This window comes from Corythoichthys intestinalis, chromosome 9 (genome assembly GCF_030265065.1).
Source record: "Corythoichthys intestinalis isolate RoL2023-P3 chromosome 9, ASM3026506v1, whole genome shotgun sequence".
NCBI classification, from domain to species: Eukaryota; Metazoa; Chordata; class Actinopteri; order Syngnathiformes; family Syngnathidae; genus Corythoichthys; species Corythoichthys intestinalis.
Window position 1 is genome coordinate 15,126,476 of NC_080403.1, and position 18,571 is coordinate 15,145,046.

The following is an 18,571-nucleotide window of genomic DNA, read 5'->3' on the forward strand; positions in this document are numbered from 1 at the left end:
CAAATGACCCCTACAAGAACCTTCAGGGTATGACTCTCAACAAACACGGAAAGTTTGGCGCAGATATGTTGCATATCTGCCGAGTTATGACTGTTCAAAGTTTTTGGCGAGACAAATTGTTGACGGTCATTTTCACTTCCAGTTTGGACCTCTCCGCTTCAACGAAACCTCAATATTTTTCATCAGGCACCTGAACACATGTCTTGAGGCTCCCCTGAAACAGGTTTGAGGTCAATAGATTTTTTTCCCTTGGAGGAGGAGCCTGTCTTGTAAAGAAGGCCATTTCCTGTTTCCACTAGGGGCGCCAGGCCTAATGGGTAATATTTCAATGCAGTCGTGTTCAGGCTGGGATATCTCATAAACATGCTAAAAATGAAAAAGATTGAACGTTGGATCACGGAGTTTTTAATCATTTTCTCAATTTGGTATTTTGCCTAAAAATGGCCGACTTTGGGACCACGCCCAGGCCAGACCCTTGAATGAAAACACACCATTTTGAAAACTTAAGATCTCATAGGTCTCCTGAATAGTCTGACCAATTTTGAAGACGATCCAACTTTATCCTTCAGCGACAAGGTCTCAAATGTAAATCGATAAAATTTCGCATTTGACCCAAAATTTCCAGCTTCCTGTTGGGTTTGGAATATGGGTGCAAGAGACTTTTTGGAGCAGTTTTGTACAATGTATCGACTCACTAAATTTCATTGTTCTACGTTGAAAAAACCTAATAGGAGAGGCCTTTTTGAAAATTTCAAGGGGGCGCCACTGAGCCATTTTGTTAAATTTTTTTGTAGATTATCAAAATTTACGCAAAGTTGAATGTATGTGCAAATTTTGGTGAGTTTTCGTGCATGTTCAAGCCTCCAAACGTAAACTCCAACTGTGAACCGAAAAAATTTCACATTCAATCCAAAATACCCGATTTCCTATTGGATTTGGAATATGGGTGCAAGAGGCTTTTTTGAACAGATAGGCATAAGGTATCTACTCCCCAAATTTCATTGCTCTACGTTGAAAACCTGAGAGGAGAGGCCTTTTTGAAAATTTTAAGGGTCAAGGGGGCGCCACTGAGCCATTTTTTGACATTTTTTCAAAACGACGCAAGATTATCGAAATTTACGCGAATCTGCACGTATGTGCAAATTTTGGTGACTTTTCGTGCATGTTCAGGCCTCCAAATTGGCCATTTTCATTTGCCATGAAGAAAGAAGAATAATAATAATAACTAGGCCTGCAAGCAGGACTGAACGGGCCCTCGCAATCTAGCGCAACTCGGACGTCACGCAACTCGGACTGTGTGCAGGTCAGGGTGGTGGCAGATCCTCCTCTCTAATCATCTCATTAGAACCTAACATGCTCGAAAATCGCCTATTTACATTCCCACACCCAAGAGATAAAAACTCCTATTGGAGAGAGTACTACAAAAAAGGAGCCACTACTGAGCTGTGCAGCCAAGCCCTTATTCAAAACCAAAATTAATCTTCTAACTGGGCCAATTCGACCAAGTGTGCCAAATATTGTGGCTCTATAAGCTGCCTGAGTCTCTGAAAAAAAAGATTTCCTTTAAATGGCGAACAAAGGGTCGTCACGGCAACAGACAAAGACACGTGGACATTGGCCGTAAATAAGTATTTTAATAGGTCTTGAAACTACAATGACCAACCTGAAAAGAACTGGACATGTTTTGGAAAAACGAGTGACTTTCTATCGCCACTAGTTGGCGCTGTAGGGTTGATGCAAATGACCCCTACAAGGCCCTTCAGGGTATGACTCTCAACAAGCACGGGAAGTTTGGCGCAGATATCTTGTATATCTGCCGAGTTATGACTGTTCAAAGTTTTTGGAGAGAAAAATTGTTAACAGTCATTTTCACTTTCCTGTTTGGACCCTTCCGCTTCAACGAAACTTCAATATTTTTCATCAGGCAGCTGAAGACAGGTCTTAAGGCTTCCCTTATGCAGGTTTGAGGTAGATTGATTTTTTCTTTTAGAGGAGGAGTGTGTCCCGTAAAAAAGGGCATTTCCTGTTCCCACTAGGAGGCGCCAGGCACAAATGGTAAATGTTCAATCCAGTCCTGCTCAGGCTGGTATACCTCACACACATGCCAGATTTAAAATAGATTGAACGTTGTATGAGGGAGTTATCAGTCATTTTCCGAATTTGGTGTTTTGGCGAAAAAATGGCCGACTTTGGCACCCCGCCCAGGTCAGGCCCGTGAATGAAAACACACCATTTTGATAACTTAAGATTTCATATGCCTCATGAACAGTCTCGCCAATTTTGAGAATGATCAAACTAATTCCCTAGGTGCCAAGGTGTAAAATGTGCACACTGTAAATCGATAAAAATTTCACATTCAATCCAAAATACCCGATTTCCTGTTGGGTTTGGAATATGCATGCAAGAGACTTTTTGGAGCAGTTTTGTACAAGGTATCGACTCTCCGAATTTCATCCCTCTACGTTGAAAAAACCTAAAAGGAGAGGCCTTTTTGAAAATTTCAAGGGGGCGCCACTGAGCCATTTTGTTACATGTGTTCGTAACGTTGCAAGATTATTGAACGTTATGCAAAGCCGCATGTATGTGCAAATTTTGGTGAGTTTTTATGCATATTCAAGCCTCAAAATGTAAACTCTTACTGTGAACCCATGAAAATTTCACATTCGATCCAAAATACCCGATTTCCTGTTGGATTTGGAATATGGGTGCAAGAGACTTTTTGGAGCAGTTTTGCATAAGGTATCTACTCCCCAAATTTCCTCGCTCTATGTTGAAAAAACCCAGTAGGAAAGGCCTTTTTTAAAACTTCTTTCTGTCGCCACTAGTTGGCACTGTAGAGTTGATGCAAATGACCCCTACAAGAACCTTCAGGGTATGACTCTCAACAAACACGGAAAGTTTGGCGCAGATATGTTGCATATCTGCCGAGTAATGACTGTTCAAAGTTTTTGGCGAGACAAATTGTTGACGGTCATTTTCACTTCCAGTTTGGACCTCTCCGCTTCAACGAAACCTCAATATTTTTCATCAGGCACCTGAACACATGTCTTGAGGCTCCCCTGAAACAGGTTTGAGGTCAATAGATTTTTTTCCCTTGGAGGAGGAGCCTGTCTCGTAAAGAAGGCCATTTCCTGTTTCCACTAGGGGCGCTAGGCCTAATGGGTAATATTTCAATGCAGTCATGTTCAGGCTGGGATATCTCATAAACATGGTAAAAATGAAAAAGATTGAACGTTGGATCACAGAGTTTTTAATCATTTTCTGAATTTGGTGTTTTGCCCAAAAATGGCCAACTTTGGGACTACGCCCAGGCCAGACCCTTGGATGAAAACTCACCATTTTGAAAACTTAAGATCTCATATGTCTCCTGTATAGTCTGACCAATTTTGAAGACGATCCAACTATTTTCTTCAGCGACAAGGTCTCAAATGTAAATCGATAAAATTTCACATTTGATCCCAAATTTCCGACTTCCTGTTGGATTTGGAATATAGGTGCAAGAGACTTTTTGGAGCAGTTTTACGCAATGTATCGACTCACCAAATTTCATTGTTCTACGTTGAAAAAACTTAATAGGAAAGGCCTTTTTGAAAATTTCAAGGGGGCGCCACTGAGCGATTTTGTTACATTTTTTTGTAGATTATCAAAATTTACGCAAAGTTGCATGTATGTGCAAATTTTGGTGAGTTTTCGTGCATGTTCAGGCCTCCAAACGTAAACTCCAACTGTGAACCGAAAAAATTTCACATTTGATCCAAAATATCCGATTTCCTGTCGGATTTGGAATATGGGTGCAAGAGGCTTTTTTGAACAGTTAGGCATAAGGTATCTACTCCCCAAATTTCATCGCTCTACGTTGAAAATCTGAGAGGAGAGGCCTTTTTGAAAATTTTAAGGGTCAAGGGGGCGCCACTGAGCCATTTTTTGAAATTTTTTCAAAACGACGCAAGATTATCAAATTTTACGCGAATCTGCACGTATGTGCAAATTTTGGTGACTTTTCGTGCATGTTCAGGCCTCCAAATTGGCCATTTTCATTTGCCCTGAAAAAAGAAGAATAATAATAATAATAATCCTTTGCATTACAATAGGGCCTTCGCACGCCTAGTGCTCGGGCCCTAACTAGGCCTGCAAGCAGGACTGAACGGGCCCTCGCAATCTAGCGCAACTCGGACGTCACGCAACTCGGACTGTGTGCAGGTCAGGGTGGTGGCAGATCCTCCTCTCTAATCATCTCATTAGAACCTAACATGCTCGAAAGTCGCCTAATTACATTCCCACACCCAAGAGATAAAAACCCCTATTGGAGAGAGTACTACAAAAAAGGAGCCACTACTGAGCTGTGCAGCCAAGCCCTTATTCAAAACCAAAATTAATCTTCTAACTTGGCCAATTCGACCAAGTGTGCCAAATATTGTGGCTCTATAAGCTGCCTGAGTCTCTGAAAAAAAATATTTCCTTTAAATGGCGAACAAAGGGTCGTCACGGCAACAGACAGAGACACGTGGACATGGGCCGTAAAAAAGTATTTTAATAGGTCTTGAAACTACAATGACCAACATGAAAAGAACTGGACATGTTTTGGAAAAACGAGTGACTTCCTATCGCCACTAGTTGGCGCTGTAGGGTTGATGCAAATGACCCCTACAAGTTCCTTCAGGGTATGACTCTCAACAAGCACGGGAAGTTTGGCGCAGATATGTTCTATATCTGCCGAGTTATGATTGTTCAAAGTTTTTGGAGAGAAAAATTGTTGACAGTCATTTTCACTTTCCTGTTTGGACCCCTCCGCTTCAACGAAACTTCAATATTTTTCATCAGGCACCTGAAGACAGGTCTTAAGGCTTCCCTTATGCAGGTTTGAGGTAGATTGGTTTTTTCCCTTTAGAGGAGGAGTGTGTCCCGTAAAAAAGGGCATTTCCTGTTTCCACTAGGAGGCGCCAGGCACAAATGGTAAATTTTCAATCCAGTCCTGCTCAGGCTGGTATACCTCACACACATGCCAGATTTAAAATAGATTTAACATTGTATGAGGGTGTTATCAGTCATTTTCCGAATTTGGTGTTTTGGCGAAAAAATGGAAGAATTTGGCGCCCCGCCCAGGTCAGGCCCGTGAATGAAAACACACCATTTTTATAACTTAAGATTTCATATGCCTCATGAACAGTCTCGCCAATTTTGAGAATGATCAAACTAATTCCCTAGGTGCCAAGGTGTAAAATGTGCACACTGTAAATCGATAAAAAGTTCACATTCAATCCAAAATACCCGATTTCCTGTAGGATTTGGAATGTGTGTGCAAGAGACTTTTTGGAGCAGTTTTGCACAAAGTTTTGACTCTCCAAATTTCATCACTCTATGTTAGAAAAACCTAAATGGAGAGGCCTTTTTGAAAATTTCAAGGGGGCGCCACTGAGCCATTTTCTTAAATTGTTTCGTAACGTTGCAAGATTATCGAACGTTATCCAAAGCCGCATGTATGTGCAAATTTTGGTGAGTTTTTATGCATATTCAAGCCTCCAAATGTAAACTCTTACTGTGAACCCATGAAAATTTCACATTCGATCCAAAATACCCGATTTCCTGTTGGATTTGGAATATGGGTGCAAGAGACTTTTTGGAGCAGTTTTGCATAAGGTATCTACTCCCCAAATTTCCTTGCTCTATGTTGAAAAAACCCAATAGGAAAGGCCTTTTTTAAAACTTCTTTCTGTCGCCACTAGTTGGCACTGTAGAGTTGATGCAAATGACCCCTACAAGAACCTTCAGGGTATGACTCTCAACAAACACGGAAAGTTTGGCGCAGATATGTTGCATATCTGCCGAGTTATGACTGTTCAAAATTTTTGGCAAGACAAATTGTTGACGGTCATTTTCACTTCCAGTTTGGACCTCTCCGCTTCAACGAAACCTCAATATTTTTCATCAGGGACCTGAACACATGTCTTGAGGCTCCCCTGAAACAGGTTTGAGGTCAATAGATTTTTTTCCCTTGGAGGAGGAGCCTGTCTCGTAAAGAAGGCCATTTCCTGTTCCCACTAGGGGGCGCCAGGCCTAATGGGTAATATTTCAATGCAGTCGTGTTCAGGCTGGGATATCTCATATACATGCTAGAAATGAAAAAGATTGAACGGTTGATCACGGAGTTTTTAATCATTTTCTGAATTTGGTATTTTGCCCAAAAATGGCCGACTTTGGGACCACGCCCAGGTCAGACCCTTGAGTGAAAACTCACCATTTTGAAAACTTAAGATCTCATATGTCTCCTGAATAGTCTGACCAATTTTGAAGACGATCCAACTATTTTCTTCAGCGACAAGGTCTCAAATGTAAATCGATAAAATTTCACATTTGATCCAAAATTTCCGGCTTCCTGTTGGGTTTGGAATATGGGTGCAAGAGACTTTTTGGAGCAGTTTTGCACAATGTATCGACTCGCCAAATTTCATCGTTCTACGTTGAAAAAACCTAATAGGAAAGGCCTTTTTGAAAATTTCAAGGGGGCGCCACTGAGCCATTTTGTTAAATTTTTTTGTAGATTATCAAAATTTACGCAAAGTTGCATGTATGTGCAAATTTTGGTGAGTTTTCGTGCATGTTCAGGCCTCCAAATGTAAACTCCAACTGTGAACCGATAAAAATTTCACATTTGATCCAAAATATCCGATTTCCTGTTGGATTTGGAATATGGGTGCAAGAGGCTTTTTTGAACAGTTAGGCATAAGGTATCTACTCCCCAAATTTCATTGCTCTACGTTGAAAACCTGAGAGGAGAGGCCTTTTTGAAAATTTTAAGGGTCAAGGGGGCGCCACTGAGCCATTTTTTGACATTTTTTCAAAACGACACAAGATTATCGAAATTTACGCAAAGCCGCACGTTTGTGCAAATTTTGGTGACTTTTCGTGCATGTTCAGGCCTCCAAATTGGCCATTTTCATTTGCCCTGAAAAAAGAAGAATAATAACTAGGCCTGCAAGCAGGACTGAACGGGCCCTCGCAATCTAGCGCAACTCGGACGTCATGCAACTCGGACTGTGTGCAGGTCAGGGTGGTGGCAGATCGTCCTCTCTAATCATCTCATTAGAACCTAACATGCGCGAAAGTTGCCTCTTTACATTCACACACCTAAGAGATAAAAACCCCTATTGGACAGAGGACTACAAAAAAGGAGCGAATAAAGGGTCATCACAGCAACAGACAGAGACATGTGGACATGGGCCGTAAAATAAGAATTTTAAAAGGTCTTGAAACTACAATGACCAACCTGAAAAGAACTGGACATATATTTCAAGAAATGAGTGACTTTCTATTGCCACTAGTTGGCGCTGTAGGGTTGATGCAAATGACCCCTACAGGACCCTTCAGACTATGACTCAACAAGCACGATATGTTTGGCGCAGATATGTTGTAGAAGTTATGACTGTTCAAAACTTGTGGTGAGACGAAATGGCTTCAGTCATTTTTACTTCTCCTGTTGGACCCTTCTGCTTCAACCAAACCTCAGTATTTTTCATCAGGCACCTGAACACATGTCTTAAGGCTCCCCTGATGCAGGTTTGAGGTGAATAGATTTTTTTCCCTTGGAGGAGGAGCCTGTTTCGTAAAAAAGGCATTTCCTGTTCCCACTAGGGGGCGATAGGCCTAATGAGTAATATTTCAATGCACTCGTGTTAAGGGTGGGATGCCGCATATACATGCCAGATATGAAAAAGATTGAACGTTGTTTCAAGGAGCTATTAGTCCTTTACTGAATTTGTCATTTTGCCGAAAAAATGGCCGACTTTGGCACCACGCCCAGGTCAGACCCATGAATGAAAACGCACCATTTTGAAAGGTTTAGATTTCATATGTCTCCTGAATTGTCTAACCAATTTTGAAGATGATCCAACTGATTCCCTCTGTGACAAGGTCTCAAATGTGCACCCTGTTAATTGATAAAAATTTCACATTCGATCCAAAATACCCGATTTCCTGTTGGGTTTGGAATATGGGTGCAAGAGACTTTTTGGAGCAGTTTTGCACAAGGTATCGACTCCCCAAATTTCATTGCTCTACGTTAAAAAAACCTAATAGGAAACGCCTTTTTGAAAAATTCAAGGGGGCGCCACTGAGCCATTTTGTTACATTTTTTTGTAACGTTGCAAGATTATCGAAATCCACACAAAGCCGCATGTATGTGCAAAATTTGGTGAGTTTTTGTGCATGTCCAGGCCTCCAAATGTAAACTGTACTAGAAATGGACAGAAATTTCACATTCGATCCAAAATACCCGATTTTCTGTTGGATTTGGAATATGGGTGCAAGAGGCTTTTTTGAGCAGTTAGGCATAAGGTATCTACTCCCCAAATTTCATTGCTCTACGTTGAAAAAACCCAATAGGGAAGGCCTTTTTTAAAACTCCTTTCTGTCGCCACTAGTTGGCACTGTAGAGTTGATAAAAATGACCCCTACAGGACCCTTCAGGGTATGACTCTCAACAAGCATGGGAAGTTTGGCGCAGATATGTTGTATATCTGCTGAGTTATGACTGTTCAAAGTATTTTGCGAGACAAATTGTTGACGATCATTTTCACTTTCATGTTTGGACCCCTCCGCTTCAACGAAACCTCAATATTTTTCATCAGGCACCTGAACACAGGTCTTAAGACTCCCCTGATGCAGGTTTGAGGTCAACAGATTTTTTTCCCTTGGAGGAGGAACCTGTCTCGTAAAAAAAGGCATTTCCTGTTCTCACTAGGGGGCGCTAGGCCTAATGGGTAATATTTCAATGCAGTCGTGTTCAGGCTGGGATACCGCATATACATGGCAGATATGAAAAAGATTGAAAGTTGTGTCAAGGAATTATTAGCCATTTACTGAATTCGGTGTTTTGCCGAAAAAATGGCCAACTTTGGCACCACGCCCAGGTCAGACCCGTGAATGAAAACACACCATTTTAGAAACTTAAGATCTCATATGTCTCCTGAACAGTCTCACCAATTTTGAAGATGATCCAACGAACTCCCTCGGCGAAAAGGTCTCAAATGTGCACCCTGTAAATCGATAAAAATTTCATATTCGATCCAAAATAACCGATTTCCTGTTGGGTTTGGAATATGGGTGCCAATGCTTTTTTGAAGCGGTTTTAGACAAGGTATAGACTCCCCAAATTTTATTGCTCTACGCTGACAAACCCTAATGTTATAGGCCAATTTTAAAATTTCAAGGGGGCGCCACTGAGCCATTTTGTTACAATTTTTTGCAACGTTGTTAAATTATCGAAATTTACAATTTTCCGCACGTATGTGCAAATTTTGGTGACTTTTCGCGCATGTTCAGGCCTCCAAATTGGCCGTTTTCATTTGCCCTGAAAAAAAAAAAAAAAAAAAAAAAAAATAATAATCCTTTGCAAAACAATAGGGCCTTCGCACGCCTAGTGCTCGGGCCCTAATAATAATAATAACAATCCTTTGCAAAACAATAGGGCCTTCGCACGCTTAGTGCTCGGGCCCTAACTAGGCCTGCAAGCAGGACTGAACGGGCCCTCGCAATCTAGCGCAACTCGGACTGTGTGCAGGTCAGGGTGGTGGCAGATCCTCCTCTCTAATCATCTCATTAGAACCTAACAAGCTCAAAAGTCGCCTCTTTACATTCACACACCTAACAGATAAAAAAAAACCTAGTGGAGAGAGTACTACAAAAAAGGAGGTACTACTGAGCTGTGCAGCCAAGCCCTTATTCAAAACCAAAATTAATATTCTAACTGGGCCAATTCGACCAAGTGTGCCAAATATTGTGGCTCTATAAGCTGCCTGAGTCTCTGAAAAAAAGTATTTCCTTTAAATGGCGAATAAAGGGTCGTCACGGCAACAGACAGAGACACGTGGACATGGGCCGTAAATAAGTATTTTAATAGGTCTTGAAACTACAATGACCAACCTGAAAAGAACTGGACATGTATTGGAAAAACGAGTGACTTTCTATTGCCACTAGTTGGCGCTGTAGGGTTGATGCAAATGACCCCTACAAGGCCCTTCAGGGTATGACTCTCAACAAGCACGGGAAGTTTGGCGCAGATATGTTGTATATCTGCCGAGTTATGACTGTTCAAAGTTTTTGGAGAGAAAAATTGTTGACAGTCATTTTCACTTTCCTGTTTGGACCCCTCCGCTTCAACGAAACTTCAATATTTTTTATCAGGCACCTGAAGACAGGTCTTAAGGCTTCCCTTATGCAGCTTTGAGGTAGATTGATTTTTTCCCTTTAGAGGAGGAGTGTGTCCCGTAAAAAAAGGGCATTTCCTGTTCCCACTAGGAGGCGCCAAGCACAAATGGTAAATTTTCAATCCAGTCCTGCTCAGGCTGGTATACCTCACACACATGCCAGATTTAAAATAGATTGAACGTTGTATGAGGGAGTTATCAGTCATTTTCCGAATTCGGTGTTTTGGCGAAAAAATGGCCGACTTTGGCACCCCGCCCAGGTCAGGCCCGTGAATGAAAACACACCATTTTGATAACTTAAGATTTCATATGCCTCATGAACAGTCTCGCCAATTTTGAGAATGATCAAACTAATTCCCTAGGTGCCAAGGTGTAAAATGTGCACACTGTAAATCGATAAAAATTTCACATTCAATCCAAAATACCCGATTTCCTGTTGGGTTTGGAATACGCATGCAAGAGACTTTTTGGAGCAGTTTTGTACAAGGTATCGACTCTCCGAATTTCATCCTTCTACGTTGAAAAAACCTAAATAGAGAGGCCTTTTTGAAAATTTCAAGGGGGCGCCACTGAGCCATTTTTTTACATGTTTTTGTAACGTTGCAAGATTATTGAACGTTATCCAAAGCCACATGTATGTCCAAATTTTTGTGAGTTTTCGTGCATGTTCAAGCCTCCAAATGTAAACTCCTACTGTGAACCGATAAAAATTTCACATTCGATCCAAAATACCCGATTTCCTGTTGGATTTGGAATACGGGTGCAAGAGACTTTTTGGAGCAGTTTTGCACAAGGTATCGACTCCCCAAATTTCATCACTCTATGTTAAAAAAACCTAATAGGAAACGCCTTTTTGAAAAATTCAAGGGGGCGCCACTGAGGCATTTTGTTACATTTTTTCGTAACATTGCAAGATTATCGAACGTTATCCAAAGCCGCATGTATGTGCAAATTTTTACGAGTTTTTGTGCATATTCAAGCCTCCAAATGTAAACTCCTACTGTGAACCCATGAAAATTTCACATTCGATCCAAAATACCCGATTTCCTGTTGGATTTGGAATACGGGTGCAAGAGACTTTTTGGAGCAGTTTTGCATAAGGTATGTACTCCCCAAATTTCCTTGCTCTATGTTGAAAAAACCCAATAGGAAAGGCCTTTTTTAAAACTTCTTTCTGTCGCCACTAGTTGGCACTGTAGAGTTGATGCAAATGACCCCTACAAGAACCTTCAGGGTATGACTCTCAACAAACACGGGAAGTTTGGCGCAGATATGTTGTATATCTGCCGAGTTATGACTGTTCAAAGTTTTTTGCGTGACAAATTGTTGACGTTCATTTTCACTTTCCTGTTTGGACCCCTCCGCCTCAACGAAACCTCAATATTTTTCATCAGGCACCTGAACACAGGTCTTAAGGCTCCCCTGATGCAGGTTTGAGGTCAACAGATTTTTTTCCCTTGGAGGAGGAACCTGTCTCGTAAAAAAAGGCATTTCCTGTTCTCACTAGGGGGCGCTAGACCTAATGGGTAATATTTCAATGCACTCGTGTTAAGGGTGGGATACCACACATACATGCCAAATATGAAAAAGATTGAACGTTGTGTCAAGGAACTATTAGTCATTTACTGAATTTGTCATTTTGCCGAAAAAATGGTCGACTTTGGCACCACGCCCAGGTCAGACCCGTGAATGAAAACGCACCATTTTCAAAACTTAAGATTTCATATGTCTCCTGAACAGTCTCACCAATTTTGAAGATGATCCAACTAACTCCCTCTGCGAAAAGGTCTCAAATGTGCACCCTGTGAATCGATAAAAATTTCATATTTGATCCAAAATAACCAATTTCCTGTTGGGTTTGGAATATGCGTGTAAATGCTTTTTTGGAGCGGTTTTGGACAAGGTATAGACCCCCCAAATTTCATTGCTCTACGCTGACATACCCTAATGTTATAGGCCAATTTTAAAATTTCAAGGGGGCGCCACTGAGCCATTTTGTTATATTTTTTTGCAACGTTGCAAAATTATCGAAATTTACAATTTTCCGGACGTATGTGCAAATTTTGGTGACTTTTCGTGCATGTTCAGGCCTCCAAATTGGCCGTTTTCATTTGCCCTGAAAAAAAAAAAAAAAAAAAAAAAAAATAATAATCCTTTGCAAAACAATAGGGCCTTCGCACGCTTAGTGCTCGGGCCCTAATAATAATAATAATAACTAGGCCTGCAAGCAGGACTGAACGGGCCCTCGCAATCTAGCGCAACTCGGACGTCACGCAACTCGGACTGTGTGCAGGTCAGGGTGGTGGCAGATCCTCCTCTCTAATCATCTCATTAGAACCTAACATGCTCGAAAGTCGCCTATTTACATTCCCACACCCAAGAGATAAAAACCCCTATTGGAGAGAGTACTACAAAAAAGGAGCCACTACTGAGCTGTGCAGCCAAGCCCTTATTCAAAACCAAAATTAATCTTCTAACTGGGCCAATTCGACCAAGTGTGCCAACTATTGTGGCTCTATAAGCTCCCTGAGTCTCTGAAAAAAAATATTTCCTTTAAATGGCGAACAAAGGGTCGTCACGGCAACAGACAGAGACACGTGGACATGGGCCGTAAAAAAGTATTTTAATAGGTCTTGAAACTACAATGACCAACATGAAAAGAACTGGACATGTTTTGGAAAAACGAGTGACTTTCTATCGCCACTAGTTGGCGCTGTAGGGTTGATGCAAATGACCCCTACAAGGCCCTTCAGGGTATGACTCTCAACAAGCACGGGAAGTTTGGCGCAGATATCTTGTATATCTGCCGAGTTATGACTGTTTAAAGTTTTTGGAGAGAAAAATTGTTGACAGTCATTTTCACTTTCCTGTTTGGACCCCTCCGCTTCAACGAAACTTCAATATTTTTCATCAGGCACCTGAAGACAGGTCTTAAGGTTTCCCTTATGCAGGTTTGAGGTAGATTGATTTTTTCCCTTTAGAGGAGGAGTGTGTCCCGTAAAAAAGGGCATTTCCTGTTCCCACTAGGAGGCGCCAGGCACAAATGGTAAATTTTCAATCCAGTCCTGCTCAGGCTGGTATACCTCACACACATGCCAGATTTAAAATAGATTGAACGTTGTATGAGGGAGTTATCAGTCATTTTCCGAATTCGGTGTTTTGGCGAAAAAATGGAAGAATTTGGCGCCCCGCCCAGGTCAGGCCCATGAATGAAAACACACCATTTTTATAACTTAAGATTTCATATGCCTCATGAACAGTCTCACCAATTTTGAGAATGATCAAACTAATTCCCTAGGTGCCAAGGTGTAAAATGTGCACACTGTAAATCGATAAAAAGTTCACATTCAATCCAAAATACCCGATTTCCTGTAGGATTTGGAATGTGTGTGCAAGAGACTTTTTGGAGCAGTTTTGCACAAAGTTTTGACTCTCCAAATTTCATCACTCTATGTTAGAAAAACCTAAATGGAGAGACCTTTTTGAAAATTTCAAGGGGGCGCCACTGAGCCATTTTGTTAAATTTTTTCGTAACGTTGCAAGATTATCGAACGTTATCCAAAGCCGCATGTATGTGCAAATTTTGGTGAGTTTTTATGCATGTTCAAGCCTCCAAATGTAAACTCCTACTGTGAACCGATAAAAATTTCACATTCGATCAAAAATACCCGATTTCCTGTTGGATTTGGAATACGGGTGCAAGAGACTTTTTGGAGCAGTTTTGCACAAGGTATCGACTCCCCAAATTTCATCACTCTCTGTTAAAAAAACCTAATAGGAAACGCCTTTTTGAAAAATTCAAGGGGGCGCCACTGAGGCATTTTGCTACATTTTTTTCGTAACATTGCAAGATTATCGAACGTTATCTAAAGCCGCATGTATGTGCAAATTTTGGTGAGTTTTTGTGAATATTCAAGCCTCCAAATGTAAACTCCTACTGTGAACCCATGAAAATTTCACATTCGATCCAAAATACCCGATTTCCTGTTGGATTTGGAATATGGGTGCAAGAGACTTTTTGGAGCAGTTTTGCATAAGGTATCTACTCCCCAAATTTCCTTGCTCTATGTTGAAAAAACCCAATAGGAAAGGCCTTTTTTAAAACTTCTTTCTGTCGCCACTAGTTGGCACTGTAGAGTTGATGCAAATGACCCCTACAAGAACCTTCAGGGTATGACTCTCAACAAACACGGGAAGTTTGGCGCAGATATGTTGTATATCTGCCGAGTTATGACTGTTCAAAGTTTTTTGCGTGACAAATTGTTGAAGTTCATTTTCACTTTCCTGTTTGGACCCCTCCGCCTCAACGAAACCTCAATATTTTTCATCAGGCATCTGAACACAGGTCTTAAGGCTCCCCTGATGCAGGTTTGAGGTCAACAGATTTTTTTCCCTTGGAGGAGGAACCTGTCTCGTAAAAAAAGGCATTTCCTGTTCTCACTAGGGGGCGCTAGACCTAATGGGTAATATTTCAATGCACTCGTGTTAAGGGTGGGATACCGCATATACATGGCAGATATGAAAAAGATTGAAAGTTGTGTCAAGGAATTATTAGCCATTTACTGAATTCGGTGTTTTGCCGAAAAAATGGCCGACTTTGGCACCACGCCCAGGTCAGACCCGTGAATGAAAACACACCATTTTAGAAACTTAAGATCTCATATGTCTCCTGAACAGTCTCACCAATTTTGAAGATGATCCAACTAACTCCCTCGGCGAAAAGGTCTCAAATGTGCACCCTGTAAATCGATAAAAATTTCATATTTGATCCAAAATAACCGATTTCCTGTTGGGTTTGGAATATGCGTGTAAATGCTTTTTTGGAGCGGTTTTGGACAAGGTATAGACCCCCCAAATTTCATTGCTCTACGCTGACAGACCCTAATGTTATAGGCCAATTTTAAAATTTCAAGGGGGCGCCACTGAGCCATTTTGTTATATTTTTTTGCAACGTTGCAAAATTATCGAAATTTACAATTTTCCGGACGTATGTGCAAATTTTGGTGACTTTTCGTGCATGTTCAGGCCTCCAAATTGGCCGTTTTCATTTGCCCTGAAAAAAAAAAAAAAAAAAAAAAAAAATAATCCTTTGCAAAACAATAGGGCCTTCGCACGCTTAGTGCTCGGGCCCTAATAATAATAATAATCCTTTGCATTACAATAGGGCCTTCGCACGCCTAGTGCTCGGGCCCTAATAATAATAATAATAATAATAATAATAATAATCCTTTGCATTACAATAGGGCCTTCGCACGTCTAGTGCTCGGGCCCTAATAATAATCCTTTGCAAAACAATAGGGCCTTCGCACGCTTAGTGCTCGGGCCCTAAATATGGAAGAACCACCGAGACGTGTGTGTTCGGAATCGAATGGCCACACGAAGCAGTGACTCAGTCGGCAAAAACTGCCTGCTTTTTATCACTTTATGTCCTATTTTTGGTTAGTGCATTTCATCATTTATCGTGTACATATGTTTGCTGTGAGTGTGTCACACTTCAAGTATATGACGAAGAAAGCATAGTTTTGGTGCCAAAAGAGTTGTTTTGATGTTGAATTTTCAACTAAACAGTTCACACACTTGATACATAATCACTGATTGCGAGTGCCTCGGTGCTTTTATGATAACGTGTTTACCATCAAGGCTTACAAAAGGGACGTTCCATTGACGCCAAAAATCTGCTATGGCTTCCTACTGACTGGTTGTAGGACACGACAAAAACAAATCGGGCTCGAGGGCTGTCCACAATTCTTTGCAGACCTCGGACAAAACGCTGGACGTAGTGTTCAACATTTGTATGATAAACATTTGTTGTTCAATGTTGATGAGCTGAAGATCCACAATCAAGCGTTTTATCTCCGTTAGCATTTTAGCATAGCAGTGTAACCGGGAAAAAAAATAGAAGTCCCCAAAACCCTACAAACACAACGCCACACCCCTCTAGCGGCTTGGCGGTGAATTACAGAGCAACGCCGCAGAACTATCGAATGCTTTTTGACGCCGTAGTCGCTTCGCCGTCACTGGAACGCAGTAGCATAAAGGCATTGAGTTACGCCGGTACGCAGTGTGAGCGCACATACCTCAGCGTCCGCGTCTAGGAGGGGGTGAAGTCGGAGGAGGGTCCATCAAGAGGCGCGTCCTCCTAGATAAAAGCACAGACGGTCACAGGAAAATCGGCTGCGAGGAGCCTATGAATTAAGGTGAGCATTTTAAACAAAAGAAAACGGACTTCTTGAATATATTAATTAGAATAACGTGCGTTTGTCATTTGAAAAAATGAATGCGAGAGGTAAACGTCGGTTATATCTATTTTTTTAGTATGCTGTCTTAATTGTGTTTGCGAGAGCTAAATGGCCTGGTGCGATCCGTCTTGAAAATCATGGCCTGTGATAAATAAGAACAGCACAATATTTTATAACCAAACGCTGCACATGTTACCAGTGTCTGTATTATGCCCTTATATGGTCAGTATGTCTGTTCCTCCTCCATGTTTGCCTACCTTAATTTAAGCAGCAAACGGTTCCACATACAGTATCATCATCATTATTGGGTTTCCTGTTTAGCGAATTTCTCCACGTCCTATACAGTATATCATTTGCAAGGGCACATTATAACATCTTATTATGGTCATACACTTTTTGTTACCAGAATGTTAGATGCACCTGCAATCAATACTGGCTTTACAATATCATGTTAGAAATAGCTCTTACTGCGACAAAAGGCAGCCACGATGAGAACATATAAATTAATACATAAAATAGTGTCAAATGCTTACGATGTGTGCTTTAAGTAAGGTTATGAGTTCTAATCTCGGTTTAGGCCCTGTTTGTTCTCCTCTAGACATGTGCCAATTGAAGATTTCAAAGTATACTGTGGTATGAAAACGTCAAGGTTTCAAAACCGCAAGAATTTTCCGTCCTTATCAATCAAATGTATTTCTATAGCCCTCTGAAAGTGCTTTACAACAAAGAAAAACATGGTTCATTATAGATAAAAGGAAGGAAAGTACTATACTATGACATTAAGAAAAACAAAACAACGCATCACGATAAAAGTCAAAACAGCAAATAAAACCATAAAACAGATAAAATCAGAAAACATTAAAACCCTTAAGAAATAAAACCAGGCAAAAAAAAGCAAGTCTAAAAAGGTATTAGATCTTTTTTATGTCTCAAAAATGAAGGGAGAAATCCCTCGCTTGCAGGTGCAAGGCTCAACCCTCCCCCACCAGTTGTTGCCCAGTCTCAGTGAGTCACCTGTGCTAACGATGGCTGGAGGAGGTGAAACTCCTAAAAAGTTACATATGGCCGCGGCTTAGAGGAGGAGGGCCAACCGACATGTAAAACATGTTTGCAGAGAGTGGCTGCCAAGGAGTCAATACTTCCAATATGATTTTGCATTTATACAAAATTAAAGGTTAGTAAACACTCATCAACATTTCCCACTAACTACGAAAATTAACTCCAGCATGTTTAGTGTGTCTAGCGGTGGTAAAACATGTTTTTTTTTCTCTCTGGCAACTGTCTGTGTTGAGAAAGAGTGTGTGTATAATGTAAACATGATACGAGTCATACACATGTGCTTTTTATGGAAAATAATTATTTTCATTAACCATTTTTGTTCTGATGGTAATAATATTGAGTTGTCGCTTCGGGGATTAGGCTCACCTAAAGGACTGCATTTATTTTAATTTTATTTAGAATTTTTTCTTGTTTTAACTTGACATTGTACTTATGTTTCAATTTGCTATTATGTTAAGGGGAAAAAATCCAGTTCAATGATTTTTTTTTTTTTTTAACCCAGATATCTCAAAGTAACACATTCTACAGCTGTAATTGCAATACTGTGATACTGTGATATTTTGGCTTAGGGTTATCATACCATCAATATCAAACCGGTGCTCTGCAATTCATACACAGCAAGATGCCCTTCACAATGCTCAGTGCGCTTACGCAAGCACCCGTACGCATGCATACATCGGTTAAAAGCGGCGAGTATGCACGATTTTTGCTTTTATTGAGCTTTTTTTTTTTAATTAAATTTTCATTGTCTCATAAATACTTTTTGCATGTATTTCCCTTTCATACTTTTAACCATTGTGTTTTTTTGTGATAGCTTTAAAGCAGACTGTTGATCTGTTGACCACATTAGTTACTTAGCGTATTTAAACCGTCCTTACTTCATATAACTACAGTTTAGTATTTTCTTAAGGCATTTTTTAGTAAGTTCTGCCTGTATGAATCTAAATAAAACAAGTTGAGAGCGCACGGTAGTATTTTGGGTGTCAAATTCGCCTTATTTAGACATTTCGCCAATGCAGGACATTTTGGCAGAACACCGACACATGCCTATTCTCAAGCCTGCAGGGTTAG

At 40.8% G+C, this 18,571-nt stretch overlaps 1 protein-coding gene across 1 annotated transcript in view; it reads left to right on the top strand.

Moving 5' to 3' along the window:
- The first annotated feature begins 16,173 nt into the window (after nucleotides 1–16,173).
- The window catches only part of b4galnt1b (beta-1,4-N-acetyl-galactosaminyl transferase 1b), a 42,904-nt gene continuing 40,506 nt past the window's right edge, over nucleotides 16,174–18,571 (top strand). The window contains exon 1 of the mRNA XM_057845146.1: nucleotides 16,174–16,399. The gene's annotated coding sequence lies outside the window, so the exon portion shown is untranslated. The remainder of the gene's footprint in view (nucleotides 16,400–18,571) is intronic.